Source organism: Caloenas nicobarica, chromosome 3, assembly GCF_036013445.1.
Source record: "Caloenas nicobarica isolate bCalNic1 chromosome 3, bCalNic1.hap1, whole genome shotgun sequence".
NCBI classification, from domain to species: domain Eukaryota; kingdom Metazoa; phylum Chordata; class Aves; order Columbiformes; family Columbidae; genus Caloenas; species Caloenas nicobarica.
Window position 1 is genome coordinate 106,648,023 of NC_088247.1, and position 25,673 is coordinate 106,673,695.

Below are 25,673 nucleotides of genomic sequence, written 5' to 3' on the forward strand. Positions count from 1 at the left end.
CACATGGTTACTCACATTTACAGCACTGCAATTCAGCAAAGAGTCAGAGTCTGGTCCCAGGTGAGCCTGAGAGTGCTGCTTTCCAGAAAACAGGAGAAGGAGGCACTGGAAATCAGGCTTGAGTCATGATCCCATTGGAACTACAGACAGGATGGTTCTTCACAACCTCACATATCAAAGCACTTTCAGTGTCTACAACCATTAACACAAATATATATTGAACTGAGCTAGCCTCATCATTCATGTTAGAATCATAGAATCATTTAGGTTGAAAGAGATCCCCAAGATCATCAAGTCCAACCACAACCTAACTTTGGCACTAAACCACGTCCCTAAGAACCTTGTCTAAATGTCTTTTAAACACCTCCAGGGATGGTGACTCCACCACTTCCCTGGGCAGCCTGTTCCAATGCTTCACAACCCTTTCCATGAAGAATTTTTTTCTAATATCCAATCTAAACCTCCCCTGGTGCAACCGTTTCCTCTCGTCCTATCACTTGCTGCTTGGGAGAAGAGCCCAACCCCCTCCATGCTACAACCTCCTTTCAGGTAGTTGTAGACAGCGATCAGGTCTCCCCTCAGCCTCCTTTTCTCCAGGCTGAACAGCCCCAGTTCCCTCAGCCGCTCCTCATCACACTCCAGGCCCCTCACCAGCCTCGTTGCCCTTCTCTGAACTCTCTCCAGCACCTCAATGTCTTTCCTGTAGTGAGGGGCCCAAAACTCAACACAGGATTCGAGACAGGGCCTCACCAGTGCTGAGTACAGGGGGACGATCACTGCCCTAGTCCTGCTGGCCACATTATTTCCAATACACCTGCAAAAACTGTAAGGCATTATTGAAAGGGCAAAATGATGAGGTGAAGCTGTTCAAACGCCTGAGGCTGCTAAATTCAGGTTTTTCACATACCTTGTTCTGATTATTATTCAAATGCACTCTTCTTCTTTGATAAAATCAAGGCAATTTTTGGTGTTGTTTGAAAATGATAGGCCAGAAAAATGAAATAACATCAAATATCATGTCTTGAATGATATATATATACTACATTTCCAGGCTTATGTATAAGATGGAGCACCAGCAAGGTATAAACACTCAAAGCCAGTACAACACAACCATAAAATATGTTGGGCAAACCTCAGAACACCAATTGGCATACAAACTAAAACTAAAAAAATATGTGAATAGAAAAAGGAGAAGTATTATTTAAAGCACAGTACATACAGAAAAACAGTTTCAATGCTTTATGAAATTCAGGTAAATACTGGAAATGCAATGTTGTCAAACTAAGACCAAAGTTGATGCTATGGGACTAGTTTGAAGTTCAGCCACTCAGCATGAGGTATTAGAAGGAATAAATTTAGTTCTCAACTTCAATTTACAGCTTGCAGGAGCAGCTTTCCTGCAAGGGAATACATCTCTGCCATCAACAGTGGGCCATAACGAATGGACTCGGTTCCCTGGAACACACATGACAGGAGAAAGATTAAATCCAATAAAATGGAAGTCACCAGAACTCCCCAATTCATAGCAATTGATTCATAATCTATTATATGAGGCAAATGATTTAGAAAGTTATCTGTTCAGACAGTCAAGGGAGTTAATGTCTATAGGCTGAACTACTGTGCACAGTTTTTCCAGATTAGCAAGGATGAATGATATATTATTTACTGGCTTGGGCATTATTATTCTTTTGAAGCTTACATTTATGTCCAAAGACAAGCCATAAAACAGAGCCTAGCGGAGCTGTTCAGACTCACCGTTTGTTATTAACAGATGACCTTCTCATAGGCCTTAAAATATCTTGAATATGCAAACTCCATTACACCAGAACAGCTTCAGCCCCACAGAAGAGCAATAAAAATGACCTGGGAAGTTTTCTATTACAATAATTATTCTAGATGAAAGTACCAACCATTTCCAAAGTTTTGGTTTATTAGTATATTAAAAAAATGTTATGTGACACTCCTGTGAAATGATCATTTTAGTCTTTTCTAGCACATACACATGGCCAGTTTTCATCGTAAGACCTTCAGGTCTTATAGTATGTTGCACTGTTCCCTAAACTTCAGCTTTTGCAAACGTATATATCGTAAACTCATTTCTCTGGGCTGCAGAATAAAACCTGAGAATATGAAATCTAAGTTGCAGATACAAAAAGATGAATTAAAAAAAAAAAAAAAAGAAAGATGTTATCATTATGGCAATGCTACAAGAGTTGTGCCTAGTTTTTAATAGCATTTGTCTTGAAGTACTTGTCCTATTGTTCATGTTTTGGTTGCATCACCTAAAAAAATACGGACTTGCTGCATAAGAACAACCAGGGACAAACCAATGCCTGAACTACTGATACATAGAGAAGAGCTGATATTTGGTCCTTTTCTGGAAAAAACAGTGTCATGGTTTAACCCAGGCTAGCAACACAACCACAATAGCCACTTGCTCATCCCCTCCCCCTCCCATCCATAATAGGTGGGAGAACTGAAAAGGAAGGGAGAAACTCGTGGAGTGAGTTAAACACAGTTTACCAAAAGAACAAAATAACGCTAATATACTACTACTAATAATATATATAAAATGGAAATGGAATATAAAATAAAAAGACACTCAATGCAATTCGTCGCGAACGCCGTCTGCACCGAGCAGCCAGTCCCAGGAAGCAGCACCTGGTCCCAAACAGCCGATCCCGTAGAGAGAAGAGAGAAAAAGGCAGAGAGGCCGAGAGGCCTCTGCAAAACAGCAGGATGGCAAAAGGCTGAACTAAAGAAAATCCTGAATAGAACTCCCCTGAACTGGTCTCCATCCTGGCTCTGAAAAAAAGAACCTAACTGGAAGGCGCCAACTCTCCTTAAATATGAAGCATGATGCTAATAGCGTTAAATATTCTTATTGATCGGTCTGGATGTCAGTCAAGCTCTGCCCCATCTATGCTCCCCTTCCCAGCTGCCTCGCACCTGTGGGCAGAGCTCAGAGGCCTCGGCTCTCAGAGCAGAGCAATTAAAAACATTAACTCTGTCCTGGGCTGTTATTTTCTTGTTCCCAAATCAAATCCAAACAATGACTGTGCTAGCTGCAAAAAAGAAAGGTTGCTAACTACATGGAGGAAAATTAACTTGTTTTCAGTCAAACCAGCACAAACAAGCAACATTCTCACTGCTGCAACTGCAAGAGTCAGCACCAAACTGAAGGATAACTTTGGGTCTAGGCCACTGCAGAGCAACAGGGAACAAGAGTTGTTCTCAGCACTCTAGCAGAATTTTATTCTCCAGACACATCCTGCCCTGCTTTTCATCTGCAGAACTCGCCTTGTATTAGTAGAAGCATTAGCAGAAGCCAGGAGGAGCTACAGCATCTGTAAGACTCTTTCCTCCCAGTCCCTAACGCCTCATCTCATGCGGCTTGGTGGCTTCAGACCTGGGCAGATGAGGACAGGAATACATGTGGAAATTCCAGATGCTGTGGTTCAGTGTAAACATATCAATCCTGATAGGCTATTTTTGATGCATTATAACTGCAGCTGTTGCATACAATAAATTATGCTTAATATGAAATATATTTTCCATTTAAAGAGTAAGAAAAACTGTAAATTTGAAGTGAGAGTCTAGAATTGCATGAAACATAATTACCTATCCAAAATGCTACTAAGACAAAAGAACAGCACCCTCCAAAGCACACTGTGACCTTTCGGTGAGACGACAAGTCAGTTACATGGCTGCTGTGGAACTTGGACTCTCTAATAAGGCTTATGGCACATGACCTTAACAGCAAGGGGCCACCTGACATTAAAAAAAAAGAAAAACAGCTGGAAGATAGTAAGGGGGAACATCATCACAGTGTGTACTAGTGAAGCAGAAAAAAAAAAAAAATTAAAAATGTGAAATTCTTGCGTGAACAATGCTGATCAATAGAGGAGGAAGAGCAATTTAGACGGGGAAAAAGACATAAGTTGGAAGAGATAAAGAGACTGAAAGTCAAAGGCCCATGCCAGTGCCCAAACAAAACATGGCTTTTACATGGCTGTAATTTATTCAAGGAGCATTGCAACACAACAGATCAGAACTTGGTCCTTCTTTCTGGACTTGCAGCCCTTTCATGGGTTTATTTCCTCTGTTCTCACATCACCCACAATATGTTCATCTCATCGGCATTATCCTGAGAAGTGATTTGGGAGCTCAAAGCTGTGCCAGCAGGAGGGAATTGCCACGCTGAGCTGGGTGGGCAACAGAGGTAATGGGCAAATCCAGAAGCTGCTGAGTAAATGCACCACCTTCACAGGCACGGGGTAGGACACAAGCTTTCTCTGCTGCCATGGAGTGGCTCTTGGAGACTCAAAAAACTACACAGGTGCCTGAAAACCTTATTTTTGGTGAACTCTTACCTTTTTCATAGCACCCTTTGCAAACATGCCCGTGCCAGTCGCATTGTTGCAGCCACTAAACCACCTTATGTGCCAGATGTTCACCATTTAACTGTGCTCTGGGTAAATGGTGTTCTAACAAATGAAGCTACACATCAACTCAAATGCTTGCAGTTTATGTATATAGACCTTTAAGAGCAGCTTGTTTTCAAAATCTGTAGGCAAATCTGAACAAGCAATAATTATAAATGTGTTTTTAGAGTCTTTGGAGATCTAGATCAGGCCCTCAGCTGGGAGCTATGAACAACAGATAATGCCAGAGGTGGGAAAATGAAATTACGGGTGGATTTACTGTATGTAGCTTGTTACAGTGAAAGCAGGTGCAGTGACATGTCTTCATTATTACTTAATCTTTCCGTCTCATAGATATGGGGATTGGGATGATGATGGGGATTGGAGCTGTGGTGCAGAATACTGAACTGAGGCAATCTAATTTACTTTAGTGTCTGCATCTGTATTCAAACTCAGCTGCTCATGAAGCAAAACAATAAAATACATTTTGCCATTTTTTAAGGCATTTTTTGGCTTCAGTTATTTAACTAAGCTTCTGAGTGAAAAAAAAAAAAAAACCAACTAAAAAGCCAAAACAGTTTTGCAGAAATCTCCCTCCTAGAAACACACTGAGCACAAAAATGTGAAGAAAGGCAGAAAGATGAAAAACTTATTTCATTCCAAGCATGGACTGACTGCATATAAATTAATCATACAACATAGGGAAGAGCAAATCTCCCTGAGGTGTAATTGTGTCATGTATCACAAAACAGATTCAGGGCACACCATGGTGGAACTGAGCGTAAGCGACAGCAAAGGTGCAGTGCTGTGGCAAAAGCATTTATAATCTTAAAAAAAAATTTTTAAAAAATCAGGATTTGTTGATAATTACCTGTGAAGAGATAAAGACTAATAACTGCAGGACTTAACAGCACCTGCTGTCAGCCAGTCTGTGGTGGAGTGCTGATACTGTTCCCCTTACGATGAGGCAGGTGATGCTACTTTTCTTCCCACAGAGAAGGAAGAAATGTAGCATCATCACGCTACAACATGAGAAGTAATGCCAGAAGGGGATCTCATAATCAGGAAGTCATAGAACAAGATGAAGGTTTGAAGAAAGACTTCAGATGATTTATAGGAAACAAAATCTGTTCTTTTATAATGCCAGATTTGTATTTAAATCACAAGATGCAGCCTCAGCTTTTAGGAGTAGAACAGAGCCCTTGTACTAGCATGGTAATGAATATCAAAGAAAGTAATGTCAAGAGTAACAAACGTGTCACAGAGACAGTCTTGTAGACAAAGCAGGGTCTCAGGGCATCTTCATGTGCTATTCAGTATTCAAAGAAAAGATCACGAACTACATCCAGCCTCTGCAAAAGTCCACTAGAGGAAAGGAACAGGCTACTTTGCCATAATTTACCTAAGCCTACACAGGAGCCAGGCAGGATTTTGCTCACAAATTACACCATTGTTCTCTTGTTCTCTTCTGACAGGAAAAAAAAAATCCAAGTAGATAAATTTCCAGAACTGGCTGCTGCTCCTCACAAATTTTGCTAGGGATGTGCTCATTCACAACATGCCACTTACACCCTCAGCTTGCAAACTATCCCCTGGTTAAGCAAGGCTGTTCAAATCTGAGAGCACAAGTGCACAGAGGCTGCTGTGAGTGTTTGTAAAATACGTGCTATAAGCAGTCCCTTCTCCTGTTCCTGTTCAATCTCTTTTAAGGAAGGTTGGCTTCTTGTACAGAAAATTACTGGACTGCAGTCTGAAGTTATCTTTCTTCCATCTACAGGTTTATATATGTTAAAGTTCCACTTTAAGGGAAACTTCATAAATACTTAGTACCCAATGACTTCACATCAAGTGATTGACTAAGGAATTGCTGTTTTAAGTTGTTATAAAGCTTTTGGAGAGGAGGGTTCCTCCATGAGCTTTGTAAAATTCAGTGATTGAAAATGGAGGGCTTTTGATTAATTTATAAAGGCAATTCTAGATTTACAGCTGTGCAAAGGAAAAAAAAAACACACAACAAAAAAACCCAAAACACAAACCACCACCACCACCAATCACAAAACCACCAAGCAAACAAACAAAACCCCACACCTTACACCTGAGCTTGGAGTTTACAAAATAACACCAGAGTTTAGTAAAACTTCTGAGTTAAAAAAAAAAAAAGCGCCAAAATAATGGTCTCAGTTAAATGCAACTGAATGCAGCACTTTCTTTGTATAAAGGAAAAAGGTCATTGACATGCTAGCCAGCTTGCATTTTGCACTGCATTTCCTCAAATCTTGGTGATACTTTTCAGCACAGCAGTCAGTTAACTCACCCTAATTACTGCCAGGGAGGCCCAGATGCTTTTGTCAGCTCTTCAGGCATGGAAGAAGATTACCAGCAGACAAGCCAGCCATAGGATCAAGGATGGCTCCTTACAGGAGACTTGTAAAATATCCACTAATACTTCTGTTCTCTTCTGAATGGAACAATTCTAAACACCTTATAAATATGAGATCAAGCCTGATTATTCATATACAGGATTATCTTCCATGCTGAGGAGACAAATACAAATGCGGTCAATTAAAGACAGAGTTATCATAATTAAACCCATTTTCATGTAATTTCGCAAGATACAAAGCGCTGCCTTAAGCAGATATAAAGACATGGTACTGGCCATTGAGCTGATGCGCCTGCCCACTGAAAGGAGCAGCTGTGGCAAAATGATGTGGGGTCTGGCATTGCTCACAGACATGTAGGTTCAACTTCTTACCAACTCCAGCGGCAGAGAAGGCCGGGGCCCAAATGATGGCACTGCTGACCTATACTCTGCAAGAAGTAAAAGCGATTACTAGTTTCCACCTTTTGCAATTACATGGAGAGGATCCTCCATTCTCTTGCAAATTGAATTTCACAAGCCTTCAAAGCAATTCGGCTTAAGCTTGAGAAATAGACACCACAGCAGCTCTTTATCTGACAGTAGTGGGGGAGGCCAGTGACTGTTACCACTGATTTCATCAGGGGGTTGAAGCCAGCACAAATCCCCTATCACCATACAAAATACAGTTAACTTGACCCCCTCCTCACGAAACAGAAGAGAAAAAATCAACCTTGTTTGTTTGAAAATTAGGACTGCAGCTTAATCTGAAACAGTTTCTAATGTTCAGCTATAAGATTAAAAAAATGACAAACCTGATTTATGCAGTTCAGGGTTGTATGTATTGTAAATCTGTAACCGTTTACTGACTTATACGGTGAACCTTACCAGTGCCAAACACAGCTTTTAACTACAAAGGTGGTCTCAGGAGATCCGAGCTCTCCCATGCCCCTTCTCTGCTGACTGCTGATTTTCAACAAGTCATTTCAGGTTTTGAGTCTCTGAAAAATAAGCAGGGCAATCCAATCTCCTTCGCAGAAGCCGCAAGAGAACACTGATTGGAAGGGATGTGTTAAAAATCAAATATTAGTATGTACTGGTTTGACTGAAAATGGGTTAATTTTCTTCATGTTGTTAGAAACCTTTCTTTTTCATAGCTAGCATGCTCATTATTTGGACTTAGTTTGAGAACAAGCAGATAGCACCCCAGCACACAGCTAATATTTTAATTGCTCTGGTCTGAGGGCCAAGGACATTCTGAGTGCTCTGCCCACCGGTGTGAGGCAGCAAGGCAGAGACGAGGCAGAGCTTGCCTGACATCCAGACTGATCAATAAGAGTATTCCATCCCATTTTATTAAACTGTGTTTATCTCAATCCAAGTTTCTCCCTTCCCTTTTGATTCTCTCCCCTGTTGGGGGCGGTGGTGGGGAACAGGGTGAGCGAGCGGCTACTGTGGTCGTATTGCTACCTTGGGTTAAACCACAACATAGTATTATTGCTATTACTTTATTAGGGGCATGATATCATTTAGAGCAAAAGAACATTAAAAAAATTGGAGGAAGGATCCTCTTGTTGCCACAAAAAGCTCCTTTAATGGTCGAGGCATGGCTTCACAGCGATGTGCCCACTTTCAATGCCCCAGGGAGTGCTGGCTGCCTCTCATCCTCCTCTCCAGAGAGGAGCAGGACTCCCTTAAGCCCCGTGCAAGTGTCAGATAACTCAGGGCATCTGAAATGGCAGTAAACGCCTCTGTATAGGCAACTGTGTTGAGTCTCACATGACTTCAGGCAATGTTCAAATACTGACAATATCTGAATTAAAAAACTGATCAGCACACTAAATTGCAGAATCACGGAATGGTTGGGGTTGGAAGGGACCTCTGCAGATCAACTAGTGCTAAAGCAGATTCATCTAGAGCACATCGCACAGGAATGTGTCCAGGTGTGTTTTGAATATCTGCAGGGGAAACTCCACAACCTCTCTGGGCAGCCTGTTCCAGGGCTCCGGCACCCTCAAAGTAAAGAAGTTTCTCCTCATATTCAGAAGGAACCTCCTGTGCTTCAGTTTGTGCCTGCTGCCCATCATCCTATCACTGGGTTCCACTGAAAAGAGTCTGGTCCCATCCTCTTGACACCCGCCCTTGAGATATTTACAAGCGTTGATAAGATCCCCTTCTCTTCTGCAAACTGGCTGAAGGAAAGAAGCCAGAGAGTCGTAGTCAATGGGGCAGAGTCTAGCTGGAGAGCTGTATCTAGTGGAGTGCCTCAAGGGTCAGTACTGGGGCCAGTATTATTCAATATATTCATCAACGACTTGGATGAGGGAATTGAGTGTACTATCAGCAAGTTTGCTGATGACACCAAGCTGGGAGGAGTGGCTGACACGCCAGAGGGCTGTGCTGCCATCCAGCGAGATCTGGACAGGCTGGAGAGTTGGGCGGGGAAAAATTTAATGAAATATAACAAGGGCAAGTGTAGAGTCTTGCATCTGGGCAGGAACAACCCCAGGTTCCAGTATAGGTTGGGGAATGACCTGTTAGAGAGCAGTGTAGGGGAAAGGGACCTGGGGGTCCTGGTGGACAGCAGGATGACCATGAGCCAGCACTGTGCCCTTGTGGCCAAGAAGGCCAATGGCATCCTGGGGTGTATTAGAAGGGGGGTGGTTAGTAGGTCGAGAGAGGTTCTCCTTCCCCTCTACTCTGCCCTGGTGAGACCACATCTGGAATATTGTGTCCAGTTCTGGGCCCCTCAGTTCAAGAAGGACAGGGAACTGCTGGAGAGAGTCCAGCGCAGGGCCACAAATATGATTAATGGAGCGGAGCATCTCCCTTATGAGGAAAGGCTGCGGGGGCTGGGTCTCTTTAGCTTGGAGAAGAGGAGACTGAGGGGTGACCTCATTAATGTTTATAAATATATAAAGGGTGAGTGTCACGAGGATGGAGCCAGGCTCTTCTCGGTGACAACCAATGGTAAGACAAAGGGTAATGGGTTCAAGCTGGAACACGAGAGGTTCCACTTAAATTTGAGAAGAAACTTCTTCTCAGTGACAGTAACAGAACACTGGAACAGGCTGCCCAGGGGGGTTGTGGAGTCTCCTTCTCTGTAGACATTCAAAACCCGCCTGAACATCTTCCTATGTAGCCTCATCTAGGTGCTCCTGCTCCGGCAGAGGGATTGGACTAGATAAGTTTTTGAGGTCCCTTCCAATCCCTAACATTTTGTGATTCTCCAGGCTGATCAGACCCAGCTCTCTCAGTCTCTCCTCATAAGAAAGATGCTCTAGGCCCCTAATCATCTCTGTGGCCCACCAGTGGACGCCCTCCAGTAATTCCTTGTCCTTCTTAAACTGGGGAGCCCAGAACTGGACACAGTACTGCAGATGCAGCCTCACCAGGACAGACTAGAGGAGGAGGATAACCTCACTCCACCAGCTGGTCACACTCATCCTAACGCATACTAGGATACCATTGGCCTTATTGGCCACAAGGGCACATTGCTGACTCATGGTCAACCTGTTGTTGACCGGAAATCCCAAGTCCCTCTCTGCAGAGCTGCTTTCCAGCAGGTCAACCCCTAACCTGTACTGGCACATTAGGTGCAGGACCCTACACTGCCCTTGTTAAACTTCATCAGGGTCTTCCCTGCCCAGTCCTCCAGCCTGTCCAGGTCTCGCTGAATGGCAGCACAGCCTTCTGGTGTATCAACTCTTCCTCTCAGTTTGGTATCATCAGCAAACTTGCTGAGGGTGCACTCAGTCTCTTCATCCAGGTGATTGATGAACAGGTTGGACTGGATGCCGTACTGACCCCTGGAGAACACCACTAACTACAGGCCTCTGACCAGACTCTGCACCATTGATCACAACCCTCTGAGCGCTGCCATCCAGCCAGTTCATGATCCATCTCACCGTGCATTCATCTGGCCCGCACTTCCTGAGCTTGCCTATGAGGATTTTGTGAGACATGGTGTCAGAAGCCTTGCTGAAGTCAAGGTAGAAAACATCCACTGCTCTCCCCTCATCTACCCAGCCAGTCATACCATCATAGAAGGCTTGTCAAACATGATTTCCCTTTGGTGAACCCATGTTGATTACTCCTGATAACCTTCTTTTCCTCCACATGCTTGGAGATGACATCCAGAATGAGCTGTTCCATCACCTTTCCAGGGTTGGAGGTGAGGCTGACTGGCCTGTAGTTTCCTGGGTCATCCTTCTTGCTCTTTTTGAAGACTGGAGCAATGTTGCCTTTTTTCCAGTCCTCAGGCACCTCTCCTGTTCTCCAAGTTCTTTCAAAGATGATGGAGAGCAGATTAGCAATAACATCTACCAACTCTCTCAGCACTCATGGGTGCATCCCATCAGGGCCTATGGATTTGTGGATGTCCAGTTTGCCTAAATGATCTCTAACCTGATCCTCTTCAACCATAGGAAAGACTTCCTTTTGCCAGACTTTCTCTCTTACCTCCAGGATCTGGGATTCCTAAGGGCCGGTCTTAGCAATAAAGATGAAAGCAAAGAAGGCATTCAGTAACTCTGCCTTCTCTGTATCATCAGTCACCAGGGCACCCGCCTCATTCAGCAGCAGACCGACATTTTCCTTAACCTTCCTTTTGCTGCTGCTATACTTGAAGAAGCTGTTCTTGTTGTCCTTGACATCCCTGGACAGATTTAATTCCAAGTGGAGCTTACCCTTCCTCACTGCATCCCTGCATAGTCTAACAGCCACCTTATATTCCTCCTGGGTGGTCTGTCCCTTTTTCCACACTATATAAAAATCATTCTTCCACCTGATTTTTGACTGGAGTTCCTTACTTATCCATGCTGGCCTCTTACTCGCTTTACCTGATTTCTTCCTCATAGGGATGCATTGGTCTTGAGCTTGGAGGAAGTGATGTTTGAATATTAGCCAGCTGTCTTGGACCCCCCTACCTTCTAGAGCCCTATCCCATGGGATTCTTCCAAGCAGGACCTTGAAGAGGACAAGGCACTGCCTGAAATGACAGGATAATATTCAGGAGAAAGAGAGCCTTATCCCACTGAAAATTTATTTCTCTTAATTTCTATTGTATTAACAAACTTTAACTTTGGACCTAAATCTTGGGTAATTTGTATATGCCATAGCGCACAATATTGGCACCTACCTGAGTAGCTTGTGGTTAACAGGGTTGACTGCAAACTCAGATTTGCTATCACTTTGCACATTTGTTCATTTGAAATTCTCAGCTCAATAGCACCTAATTTCTTCTTTTCTTTCACAGCTTTATCTGTCTTGATGGTGGTAGCATATGTTAAATCCTCATATGTACCTTTGTTTAAAACTTTTCTTGCTCTTCCGGCCAAAACTCTTGTCTCTCTAATCTCTGGTGCTGTCACCTTTAAATTTTAACTTCCTCTTTCATGCTTCAAACTCATTTGGCTTGTGGCAAATTTATATACGAAGAAATAGAGTGATGAATGTCTTCTCAAAACACAGGCTGCCTCTGAGGTAGCATGTAGAAACAATTTTGTGATTTACATTCTTGTCTCAGCTACACTGATGCCCATAACTGAAGTCAACAGAGTCGTACCACTGTGACTGAGAATTTGGTTCGATGTATGAAGCGTTCATTAAACAGTTTCATTTATTTAGCCAAAGTCAAGGACCCTTTCATTTCTATCTGTTTCTAGTGCCAGGATAACACATGTTTCTAATCCAAGTCTCAGCACATATTCATTTGTAATTAATATAAAATTTTAAGAATTAGCTATTTGGGTACTTTTAATTGTACTAATTTTTTTCTCTTTCTTTGAGAAACACTTCTTCTCAAACAAACACAAATGTGGGAGCTCTGACAATACTACGAACCCTGACAGCACAGCCCAGGGAATGTGCAACAGAAATTCATCCTCTCTAGCCTCTGAGTTACAATCTCCTTTTGGTCAACAGTGGCCACGAGTTATTCTGTACAATGTCTGCTCGTTACCTTGTGTGTTTTAAAAGGGTGTTTTCACTCCAGTTCCCAGAGGGAAAGTGGAAAATGCACTACTTCCAGCATTGAAGGAGAGCTTTGCTGGCAGCCTTGGCAAAAGGGACTACATTAGTAGCAGAGTAAGCCACATTTATCTCAGATCTTCTTCAAAGTCAGAGCTAGGAACTTGGAAAGAGTCATGGAAGTTTATACTGGGGAAAATTATACTAACAGTTACATTATACCAACATTTACATTATACTATAATACGCCATAACATCCGAAGATGTGAGGTCTACTTTTATTCATGGTTGAGGTATTCACGTTTTATGTGCTAGCACCCTGTAACTCTTCAGCTTCACCAGGACTGTTATAACTATGGGATATTCTAAGGAGGTGAATTCATCCTACATAACTTCTCAAAATGTCTTCGTTGTCTAAACTCCATCTTTATAAACAGAGGCCTTGCAGGCCTTAAATACCTTCTATTCAAGATCCCACAGATCACTTCTGCCCCATTGGAAGTTAAATGCAGGCTCTTGTGGCAAGTATGGAAGCGGACTACACAGAAAAACAATTTGTCAATTATTCATGTACTTTTAACCATCAGTAGTGCGGTATAGCAAGTGGAAAAAATGGAAGAGAGCCAGCAAAGCAATGAGCCATCTTCTCTGCAGATCACCAGTAAATGCTCCAGTCACAAAGAACTGCAATTAAGAGAATGTTGGCATTAATGATTAATGAGCTATTTAAAACTAGCAAATCAGAATATACTTTACATGCCCTATCACCTGTGTGTGAGGCTTTGTAGTATGTAATTCACAGACACCCAGCCTGGACAGAAATAAAACAATTCATTCATTTCAAGAGTGGCGCAGATATCAGAATCACAGCTCGTGTCACACCTTAATTAGAAAAATGAAAGAAAACAAAACTTCTTCTGTAGCGAATGAATAAGAACTGAGTCAGATTTTACCTTTAGTTCAATCCCAGGTTATGATAGCACTGAATTCCTTGAATAGGAATTCTTCTGCATACTGAGGCCCAAATGTATCATCTGAAAAATCTCATATGCCTTATTCATCAGCAAATAGATTTTACAAAATTTCCTTTTACACTACTGAAATAAATCATTTTCAACTATTACAGTCAATACTCTGAAAATGTAGCATTACAGCTCTATCTTACTGTTAGTGTTTGTAAATAAAATCATGCTCATGCTGTGACTTTCACGCACGCCACTGCATTTTTCTCTTTGACCAAGGTGGAGGTAAGGGAATACCAACTGAGAGTTTTACTCTAACTTCCTATTCTCTTCTGTGGGCGTACAGACCCTCTTTGTTACCTGACCAAAATACCTGAATACAGCTTCTTTAATGTTTCTCAATTCCCCCCGCACCTTGGCTCCATCTGCCTAGGTCATATGGGTACTGTTTCTTACTGATGAACTTGCCTTGCCAAAGGGAAAACCTGACATTTGGTTTGTTTTGCTAATCAGTTCACCGGCACGAGCAAAGTTTTCAAAGAATTCTGAAGAAACTGTGTGCCTAAAACCCAACCATTATTTCATTATTTGAAATATGAGAATCTATCTTCAGAAAAGCAGAAAACAAAAACAAAGAACAACAAGCAACAACAACAAAACAAAACAAAAAAACCAACCAACCAAACAGAAGAAGCCACAGCATGTTATAAAAATGGCCATACCTGGTCAGTTTAAAGGTTTTACTAGCCCAGTATTCTTTCCTCACAACGGTTAATAGCGGATGCCTTGGGAAGAGCATAGGATAGTGGCGAGCAGAAGGTAATGCTGTCCTAGAATACCCTCCAACAATTAAAAGCTCAGACTTCTCATCTGACAAATCCAAGACTTTTCAAATATCACCAATACAAAGGGATAACTTTACATAAGACGAATGGTACCCTTTGAGGTTGAGAGGTCTATAGTAACTGCTGATGAAAAGAAATAATATGAAAGAAACATGTAGGCAATTCATTAGCTCTCCTGCTCACTGTTACCAGAAACCAGTATTTACCCTGTGAGCTTCACCAGCACCCCTTGAACAGAGCTATTGTCCTCACTTCTATCAGCATCCTGCAATTCAGAGGTGGCCAGAGTCTTGTTAGGTGATCTAGCTCATTTTGCCATCAACCCAGGACTACAGTACACCTCCTGGGATGTTTAATAGCAAGTTAAAATCACCACTTCTTGCTTCTTAAATATTGGTGAAACTTTCACCTACTAAGATTAACAATGTTACTCAGTGTTTATAATGATTATTTTAATATTGCACTAGAAAGAAAATGAAATTGCCATATGGTGGAATTATCATGTCAGACATCTGTTAACTCCCTCCTATGGAAAAACAAGTACATTAATATATTTACAGGGTAAACAAGCTGATAGCTATTTTTAATAAACGAAGATATTAAATTAAGTGTTTTGCCCCACATTGTAGGATTTTCTTTAGAGGCTTACCTGTACAGCACTGAAAAAAACCAGACAATAGTCTCTATTTTTGTGGGGCCTCATAGCGCTACAAAAGCTATTGCAAAGATTTAAGTGCTAAGGTAAGTTAAAACTACAGAGGCAGCACTGCCACAAGAGATTTGCAAAGCTTTGCAGGCAGTTGATTGAAAACATTGGGCTAATCTCAGCCATTCACAGGTTTATGTGTGATTAGATCAATATAACACACTCAAAAATTTTTCTAAACCCTGGTCTTGTTTGAATTTTCATTTTGATTTTTGTTTTCCAAATTTGCCTGAACTTAATGGTAAAAAATACAAAGAAACAAAGAAATAAACAGAAATAGATTTGAACAAGAGAGTTTATTTTCCTTTGTCTTTGTCATGTTGCTGATAAAAATGTAAAAACTATTTTGGGTCATCCCCAAAGATTTTTCCATCAATCATTTCACTGAGGAAAACAATAATCATATCTTGAGCCTACCCTTCTTGCCACTTGTGCTACAAAATGCCACAACTGCATTTATCTTTTAATCATAATATTGTAACATGGCTGTTCGGATTACTCTAGAAAATACTATTTCTTAGACAATTCCTGCACATGGTGATTCAGGCTATCAGCATCTACCTCAGGGAGAGGAAATGTTCATATCAATGACATTATCGGGGAAATGCTTTTAAATGTTCGTGCAATCCTAGTTGCAACACCACAAAAAATTAACTCAGAAAGTATGTTTATACACTGAAATATACATGCAAATATTTGTATATTTTTAGAAGGCAACACACATCTAGCTACCACTGCTATCCTACACTGTAGCATGATAAACAAATGTATTGATAATGCTGCAGTATGGATTAAATCAGTTCATTAGCAAGTCCATCACACCTTGAGAAAATGTATTCAGACTGTCCTATTCCATACCTCTGGGAGCCCAGAAGTAAACAACTAAGTCTTAGTATTAATGTAAGTACTTATCAGCTTTACTGAACACATTCGGTCTAGGTGGATCTCCCTAAAGCGTTTGGTAAAACTCCTAGACACTTAATTTTAGTGAATTCATGGCCTTGTGAAACATGGAGGCTGGACCTGCACTAGTTTTGCCCAAATATAACCATAAATAGACAGAAAGAAAGGGGAATATTCTCTTAGGGCTTTATACTTATTAATACCAGCACATTTCTGAAAGTCACAGAATTTGGACAGGAAAAGAGAAGCAAATGATCAACTCCTGAATCTGTTAGTTGGTGGAGTCAGCTATGGCTACATGGACATCAGAATCTCACTCTTGCTGTTCTCAGCATCATTCCAGCATCTACTAAGCACAAATACTAGTGCCGTGCTTTTAAAACCTGAAAATAATATGCGTCATTTAAGATATGTCCAAGGCCATTTATTCTGACCTAATCCTTTTTTTTTTTTTTAAAGCACAAAAATGTCAGAATAAATGTGTTCTCTATATTTACAGTGTTATGCTGGGGGCTGAGCGAAACCTCCTGCAAGCTGATGGGCATTTCAAAAACCCTGCCAACCTCTTCAGTCTTTCTTCTGGACAGAATCCACCCACAAAATCCCAAACATTTAGTATGTGGTTAGATTAAAAGATGTAGCAAGATAATGTAGTACATTATACCTTCAATATTTTGTCCCCCATGCAAGCCTTTATTCTTTCTGGATCTGAGGGTATGTCAGCACTATGCAATCTCTTCACATGGGCTTCCTCCCACATTTCTGCTCTTTCCAGAACTACTTCTAATTTACCTGCTACATGTTCTCCTAAAACCTGTTACTTCCACTTTTGTGTTTCTAGATATAGACATAATCCTTAATAATCTACCTGAAGACATCAAAGCCATTAATGGATCTCATCCTCACCCCACCATCATTTCACAACAGAGAAGCACTCAGTTAATTTATTAATGAGATATAAACTGGAGGAAGATGGTAATATTCCCCCCAAGTCAGAATAAAAACCTACATCTTTGATTTCTGTTTAATTGTTCAATATATCATCTCATACTCCAGACTGGATTTTACAGAAATGGTTCCTATTTCTTAGTTTATGCTTCTATGCACTTCTAGGAGAGAGTGGTACAGTTAGATCTATGGAACAACTTCAGTTCTTCTCTTCCTCAATGCAGATGTCCCTGCCCATCACCCATATTCCCTTCTTGGGAAAAAATGGCAAGTCTCACAGGTTTCTTCCTTAAGTCACTTCAGAAACTTCACTATTTACCTTTACATTAAAAAAACCCCCTCAAATCTGATAACTTCATCTGCCTTTTACAAGTACACATATATATATGCTTGCAAAACCATACTGCAAAAAAGGGACATTTCAACAGAGACTGGTTAAAAGAAAGAAAAATTATGCAGAGAAATAATACACTGCCTGCATGTAAAATTATTTGTAACAGATCTGCAAATCCTCTAGGTGAAGAGCATGGAGACATAACTATTAGACATTATCTAAGTCTGAAGCAATGCCCGTATATAACCAGCTCCTAAGAACCAGCTGTTCAGATCAAATGCTGAATACCAAACGGAACCAAATACTTAAAGACAACTTTAGCTAACAGAATAAATGAAGCCATAAAATAATTATTGATTTATTCAAGACAGACATAAACTGTTGGTACTACCCACTGGAAAACAAAACAAACAAAACCAACTGTTTTTTGACTAAATCTGCTATACTAACTTATTAACTGAACATAGTTCCAAGAGTTATTTAATTAAAGAAAGTGATCTGCAGTCTATGAAGCAGGCGTGCCTGTGAATGAAGCTTTGTTTTTTAATAACAGTGAGCAGAAAGGCTTCACACAATACTGTCACCATCGCGTTTACAGACACTCCAGTACATAATATGGTTGTATCACCTACATTTTGAAAAGTTCTAATGCACATTTGATGTTCAACAAAACATCAAACAACATGCTGTTGTAGATGGGTCCTTGCCAGCCATACATAAAAGCACATTGAACACCGCAACCTGCAATAACTAACCTGAGAGCCACACATATACATAGAGCATGGACACTATTGCAATCTTTTTTTGCAGCAGCAGTAGGATCGATGTTTTGCTGCAGTAGCCTGGGGCAGAGGGGTCTGCACGCTTAGCAGCACATTTAAGCTGTGCTTTATTGGAGGTGGCCACCTGCTCTAGGTTCCCACCGCTGGGAGAGGAGAGGCACACCCTGAGCCATTCTACCTTTCTTGCCCTCAGCTCTGAGGAATCATGCACAAAAGTAAAGAAATAGAATGTATTATTTCATGCTTTCTGAAAGGAAATTTTGTGAGCCAAGTATATAAAACACACAGTACTTCAATCACAGAAATTCACCAAAGGAAATGGTGAACAAGATCTTCAGGCTTCCCACGGCTCCAGTGAATGATAAAGGGGACTAAATAGCTATCACTTTCTTTTCACAGGAGAACAGCAGCTCTCAGACACAATGCAAAGATTTCTATCCCGCAAGGCTACTGAAAATCAGTAGTGACTGTAACGTCCAGGCCATTTCAGCCATCCCAAATGCAGAAAAGTGCATAACAGCTACATGACTTCGTGGTTATGGCTCACCAACTCTGCAACAGCCTCTTGTTCTACCTGGGTGAAACAATCCCATTTTCAGATAATCCTGATGTAATGATGTTTGTTTAGTGTGCTGAGAGGCACACACGGGACATAGCAGATTGATACAGAGGGTAAGAGAGAACCAAGCACTGCTTCATATGACAGAACCCTTCCTAAGAAAGAGCCTTCGAACGTGAGGGAAATGTTTCTCCAACAACAAATCACTGTCTAAATTTGGGTGTGACTTTGTTCAGTAACCATTAGGTATCATGTCTCATATTGTTCAAAGGGATACTTTAGAAATATTACAGTGCTAATGTGATGCAAGCAACACATGAGGAGAAAAGAAAAGCAGCATGCTATGAAAAAAAGTGCAGATATCAAGATTATGTTTGCTTTACTTGAAAATTAAAATTCAGCATATTTAAAGAAATGCAATAAGCCAGAGTTTGAGACTGGATAACACCAATTTTGATTTAAAAAATACCCCACATAATAAAGCAAACTTGGTAATAAATGAGCTTGGTCATTTGAACATGAGAGAACAACAAAATTGAAGCTGTATGTGGCCTCAAATACTTCATTCCTCAAATTGAACTTAAAAAGAAGCTTTGAAACCAATTAATCAACAATTTAGACAAGTGTCTTAAGTTTCTTTGGATACTAACAATGTTGTAATTTAATTTACAAATATTTTTTTTTCCCCTGTGCCTGCACACTGTAGGGGGTACTTTCAAAGCAGTGCTCAAGGTTTTAGACATATCCCACTGGTTTAATGGAAAATGCATGGCTTAGCTTCCTTGTTGAGAGACTGGAAGCATATCTCATTCAGCTTTCTCACTGCACAACAAAGAAAGGATGCCAATGGAAGGGTGCCAGTATGAAAAACTTCCAAGTTTCCATTAATTCTTTAAAACTCCATTGCCAAGTCAGAATAACAATTCACAGAGTGAGAGGAAGAGGGTCCCCTCCATGCTGTTCCTTCTCGGGTAATATCTGTGAAAGGCTAGGCTTTGCAGCATGTCGTATGACCAAAATCCATCATACCAGGCTGGACAGTACCTCTTGAAGCTAATCTACAGCAGATGGAAAGACAAAATAGCCCATGCAGACGTCAGTCTTCTCTGGACTCTATAGCGCAGTAGACATGAAGTATCATAGAATCACACAATGGTTGAGGTTGGAAGGGACCTCTGGAGATCATCTAGCCCAACCCACCTGCTGAAGCAGATTCACCCAGAGTAGATTGCACAGGAATGTGTCCAGGTGGGTTTTGAATGTCTCCAGAGAAAGAGGCTCCACAACCTCTCTGGGCAGCCTGTTCCAGTGCTCTGGCACCCTCAAAGTAACGAAGTTTCTCCTTATATTCAGATGGAACCTCCTGTGCTTCAGCCTGTGCCCGTTGCCCCTCATCCTATCATTGGGCACTACTGAAAAGAGTCTGGCCCCATCCTAGACTTTCCTGGGTCATTCTTCTTGCCCTTTTTGAAGAGCGGAGTGACGCTGGCTTTCCTCCAGTCCTTGGGCATCTCTCCTGTACTCCAAGACCATTCAAAGATGATGGAGAGTGGCTTAGCAATAATATCTGCCAGCTTCCTCAGCACTTCTGGGTGCATCCCATCATTGCTGACCAGGTCCAGACATTTTTATGTCTGCGGGTTCCCAAGCAAGTGGTCAAGACTTGCCTTTGGTGGCCCAGTGTGCTACAAACCGCCTGTATGAACCCCTCCTTTCTAACAAATGCTAACGACAATAAACAATGAGTCTTATCGTCCGAGATTGACACTAAGCTCTGGTTTCAGAGGTGAAATTGTCTATACACTATAAAGCTAATGACAATCGCTATTATTTAGGAGCTCAATGGCAAGGCTGCATGCCTGTATTTCTTAACTAACTTAGGCATTAAGAATACCCTGATATAGTATCTTGTCTTGGATAAGATTTTCAAAACCATTGAAGTAATATAAAAACATTAATGAGCTTGAGGGAACTTCTGAAAAACTCATCCTAAGCACATATTCACTTTGTTTTTCTTTTTAATCTTTGCTTTTTAAACACAAAATTAAGGAAAACGTGACTCTGCAATATGCAACAGAAGACCAGGATGGCACCAGAACTCACATAATTTGGCTTCTCTGTGAGCTTGATGACCTTAAAATCTTTCTGCCAATGACAGATTTGACTGACTTGGTTGAGGGATTCAGTATTTATTAAGAGGGACAGACGGACAACCCTACAATCATATAAGTCAGACTTGAACAAACCAATCAACCAACCCAATATGCAGGTGTGCTCAAAGCTGCATTTCTAAAGCCACCATATTTATGTAACTTCAGTGCTCCAACTGAAGAGCCGATATTCAAAATGCAAATACTTTTCAGGAGAATGGAAAGTCAGATGTGATTGGGTAGCAAATACTAAAGAATAGCTAGAGAATTTTAGTTTTCACGGTATCCTATTTTAATTTTTTAGAGATCCTATTTGAGTGTCAGCACTAACAATTATGTTTTAAAATAATCACTTGAATTATCAAAACTAATTAGAAGAAACTAAAAATTCATAGTCTGATAGTTTAAACAAAACAAAAAAAAAGAAAAAAAAGAAAAAAGGGCATAGGTTTCATGCACCTAGCTAGTTTTCTGCCTAACTGCAATTGAAACATGAGCACTTCCACAAGTACCGTATTTGCACAGGGATCCTACTACAAATGAGGTTTGTTCTTAACACTTGAATTTCCCAGGTTCTGTCACCTCGTAAGCATGCATGGGCGCAGAGCACTGTGATGCTGGAAGCTGTGGGATTCGTTTGACACTAGTGAGCATCTGAGTCAAATCCTCATGATTTACCAGACTCCTGGGGAAAAGCTTTGCCTGCTGGGGCTGACGAACTGTGAGACTGGTTGGTATGGATGTCCAGAAGAAGTGGCAGCAGTGCAGAGGCACGGAAAGAACCCAACCCCTGTGTATAAGAACGGGCACTGCAAACTGTTTGGTGGATAATTTTAAACTGACATAGGTGGAAAATACTCTTTCTCCTATTAACTACATTGATTTAATGATTAGTGTGTCTCCATAAAATATATTCACATTTACTATCCTGTGTAAAGGTCATGTACTCAACTACCATTCTTATAATTGAACTTTTCCCATGGAAAACACGCCTATCTTTTTGAAATGCTCATTTTTATTTGGCAGGTGAATACATTGAGTCAAGCCTGTCACTGTCCCTGCTACAATGAATAGCATTTAAATCCTCTGCTTCAATACACATAAAGAAACACACCCTTCACCTGATGTATGCCCTTCAAGGCAACTGACCAAATTTAGCTCATCAATTTAATATGAAGTCAATTTAATTTTGCTTGACCAAAAATCAGTGCCTATTGTTCCAAAACATGCAATCATATCACAGTGCATTGCAATTGCTGGTTAAGTGGCTTAGTGTTATTGATAAGAGCCCACTCTGATGAGAACAAAGAGGACTGCCAGAATCCCTATGAAAAATTTAAAAAAGCTATTTTGCACACAACTTTCTGAAATGGTTTCCAACGCATGAGAGCAGAAGCTGCTCTGTGGATGGGCTGTCATAATCAAACCTTAGAAAGAGATGAGAAATTAGCATATTATTCTTGATTTACTATCGCTTCATTTATGATTTCTAGTTAATACAGATCCACAAAGCCATGCCAAAGAGATACTAAAGGCCTGATTATTCTATCCTAATGCAAGTAAAACCCATATTCAAAGTCCTTTTGAAGCCCTTCTGCTTCTGACAACTCCTGCAATTTTTATTGCAAGCTTTGCAGTACTTGATGTTTTGCTTAACATGCCAGCTCCTGGAGTTATACAACATGTGAATCTCCTTTATTTTCAGTTTTAAAAGAAGTTTATCGCCTTCATGATTGCACAGAAAAACTTGCAAATGAGACTTTTAAAAAGCATCAAAAATAAAAGATGAAAGAGGATGATATTCTTAGACTGAGATATTTCTGAGCCCCACTGCGTACTTATGGCTCACCAAAAGCCAGCAACACATAGCTGCATATTTTTACTTAACAGAAGTCCTGTTCTTGTAACTCTTAAGGTTAGGGAAATTTTGGTTGTGAAATTTTGAACCTCCTCCTGATCATTGTGGGGGTAAGGAAAGGACCTCTGCTGCCACCCTCAGCTCCCACGCCAGTGGCCAAGGGTTCGCCTAAGCGTCAACGGCAAAGTGGGATGCAAAGAACAGAAAACCTCACATTGACCACCCAACTGGTGCTGATTTTGCACCAACTGCCAAACTGGGACAAACTGGGCAGCCCAGTCCTTAAATTGTCTGCTCCAGAGTCTACGGTAAACTACGCAGTGATCCTACAGGACAACTGTAGCTCGGGGGCTGCTATCTGAAGAGCCTGGATGAAAAAACAGGCAGTAAACTTTCCCTCCCACAGTGGGTGCAAATCCCCAGGTTGCTTGTTAACACTGAAACAGCGCAATGCTTTATTTCTCTCTTCCTCCCACCTCCTACTTTCCCTTTTTATTTTTTTTTTCCTCCTTACCTGGTACCTTTTGTTTATTCTGTAAGCTATTTGAGGCAGGAGTTGTCACTTCTTATGTGTTTATGCAGTGCCTTGCATGAAGGTTGACAGCTCTAGATGCCACTATAATCAAAGAGGGGGTGGGAGTTTTAAGGCACTGAGGAAAATGAGGCATTCACCTACCATTGACATTCAATAGGCCTTGAGCACCTTTCTCCTCCTCTTTGAAAAATCTACATTTACAAGTATAATAATTAAGATGTCTGTCATCACCAAAACATCCATTGTTAAAGTATGACACAGCCTCCAAGTAGGCAAAACCTGCATTTAGAGAAGAGTCACTAACAAATAGCTTTTTTTTTTTTTTCAGAACACCTAAGACCTCATTTGTCTAAAATCATGCACAACATTATTCAGCATACTTTCTGGAAGTATAATGTCTGTCTTGTATCATATATTGCATTAGCTAGATATTTGCTGAGAAGCACACACTCTCAATTTAAGCACTAACATCGTAGGTTTTTTTTAAAGAGCATTTCCTATAAATAGAGATTTAAATGATCTTCTTTAAGTATTGTAATCTTTAATTGAATTCAATATCTCTGCAAATGGAGCAAACAAACTCTGACTGATTAGGTCATTTGCTTATATGGTATTTCAGATGTGCTGCTTTGCAGTAATGTAAGTTTTTTTCATTAGGAATTGCTGTTCAGCTGCATATTTTCTTCAGTAAACTAATTAATGCTGGAAAGGTAACTTTTCTTCTTCTGCATTACAGTATGTCAATGTAGTTGACACTCTTGCAGAGGTTATATATAAATAAAAATCAGGAAAAAAATGTAAAGGACAAAAATGAAAGGGAATGCAGACATTAAAAGATGGTGAGTGCCTTTATTGCTCCGTGACCGCAAGATAGAAAGTGATTACTCAGCACCCTGCAGGACAGACCCATGGGAGTCCTATGGGTCACTAGCACAGAAATTATTACATGCAGGTAGAATAAGAAAACAGGTATTAATGAGAGAAAAAATTATGTCCTTAATGTGATTTAGGAGCTTCCTAGGTCTGAGTTTGTTGCACGAATAACATAATATCTTGCAGATAAATTTCACCTTTGGGATGTTATCAGTCTGTTCAAATCAAATCACAGACCTGATTGCAAACTGTATTTCAGTGCAGTGCATGACTAATTAGGTGTATAGTCATAATGACAACACGAATCCTACTAGGCAGGATGTTTAGATACAGTTGAAGTAAACCACTGCAAGAAGGGCTCAGTTACAGACTCAGGATGACATTGTGCTGCAAAGGCACCAACACTGAATGCTATCCTCAGAAATTTTTGTTTCAGTCTCTTAGATAGAGACATATTCCAACCAAGTTGTTTCAAATGGGCTGCATCAAGGACTCACACCAACCAGGATAATAGGTGAGATTGATCTAAACCTTCACCCTCGTAACATGCGTTGGTCAGATGCTGTGCACCTCTGGATGCTCCTGGAGCTTGCCCAAGGATCACAATGGTGGAACTTCAAAGACCAGGTGCTCACGGCATCACAGTGTAGCCAGATCAGCCAGGACAGGACAGTTGCACTGAGGTCACTCTGCTCCAGTGGCAGCAAGGTGCTCTAAAATAATTGTGTAGATGCGTTGATAAAATCAATATGGGCCACACCTTATTTCAGGCACCAGTCTAGAAATGGAAGATCTTTGGAAGATCTTTTTGCCTAATCATCTGTTTCCCCTCTTTAGAAAAAATTACACCTCGCCATAGCTGTTAGCTGAAGAAACTTTTTTCTTCCTCAAAGATGCCATTGGAACACCTCAAAAAGAAAAATCTCAGCGGCCAGACATCCAAACAAGCGAGTAAATCATACTGGGGAATATTCCTGGAAACTGAGGCTAACTGGCAAAGCAGCTATGCCAGTAAACTCCTATTGCCCACAGATCATGCAAGGTACCAACTGGGAATGCTCCCTGTGATGTCCTTCCTCCCAAATCACGTCCAGAAATTACCTGAGGCAGTGGCAGAGGCCAAAATCATGCTGGGAACTGTCAGAGCAGTTTAACTTAGTTTAATTTTAATTTAGTAGTATTAATTTAGCCCAAGTTCTTCCATGTTGTGAGGCTGTCCTGCACTTATTAGATGCAAATCTTCCTCTGTGTAAATTTGATGAGGTCTTACATTCCATTGTCGCAAAATACTGAGATCAGAATAGCTGGATAATAAAGTGAGACACACTTTTGATGCCCCGATCAAATTCCAACTGTGAATTGAGGCTTTACACAGAAACCAGGCAATTTGATCTCAGCCTCCCAGTCTAATCAGCATGTTCTCCTCCATTCTTGAGAAAATTAACCTCATTCATCACATCGTGCTCCT

At 40.9% G+C, this 25,673-nt stretch overlaps 1 protein-coding gene across 25 annotated transcripts in view; it reads right to left on the reverse strand.

Annotated features, from left to right (window-relative positions):
* NRXN1 (neurexin 1) overlaps positions 1-25,673 on the reverse strand; it is a 739,204-nt gene that overhangs the window by 78,789 nt on the left and 634,742 nt on the right. The window lies entirely within an intron of this gene.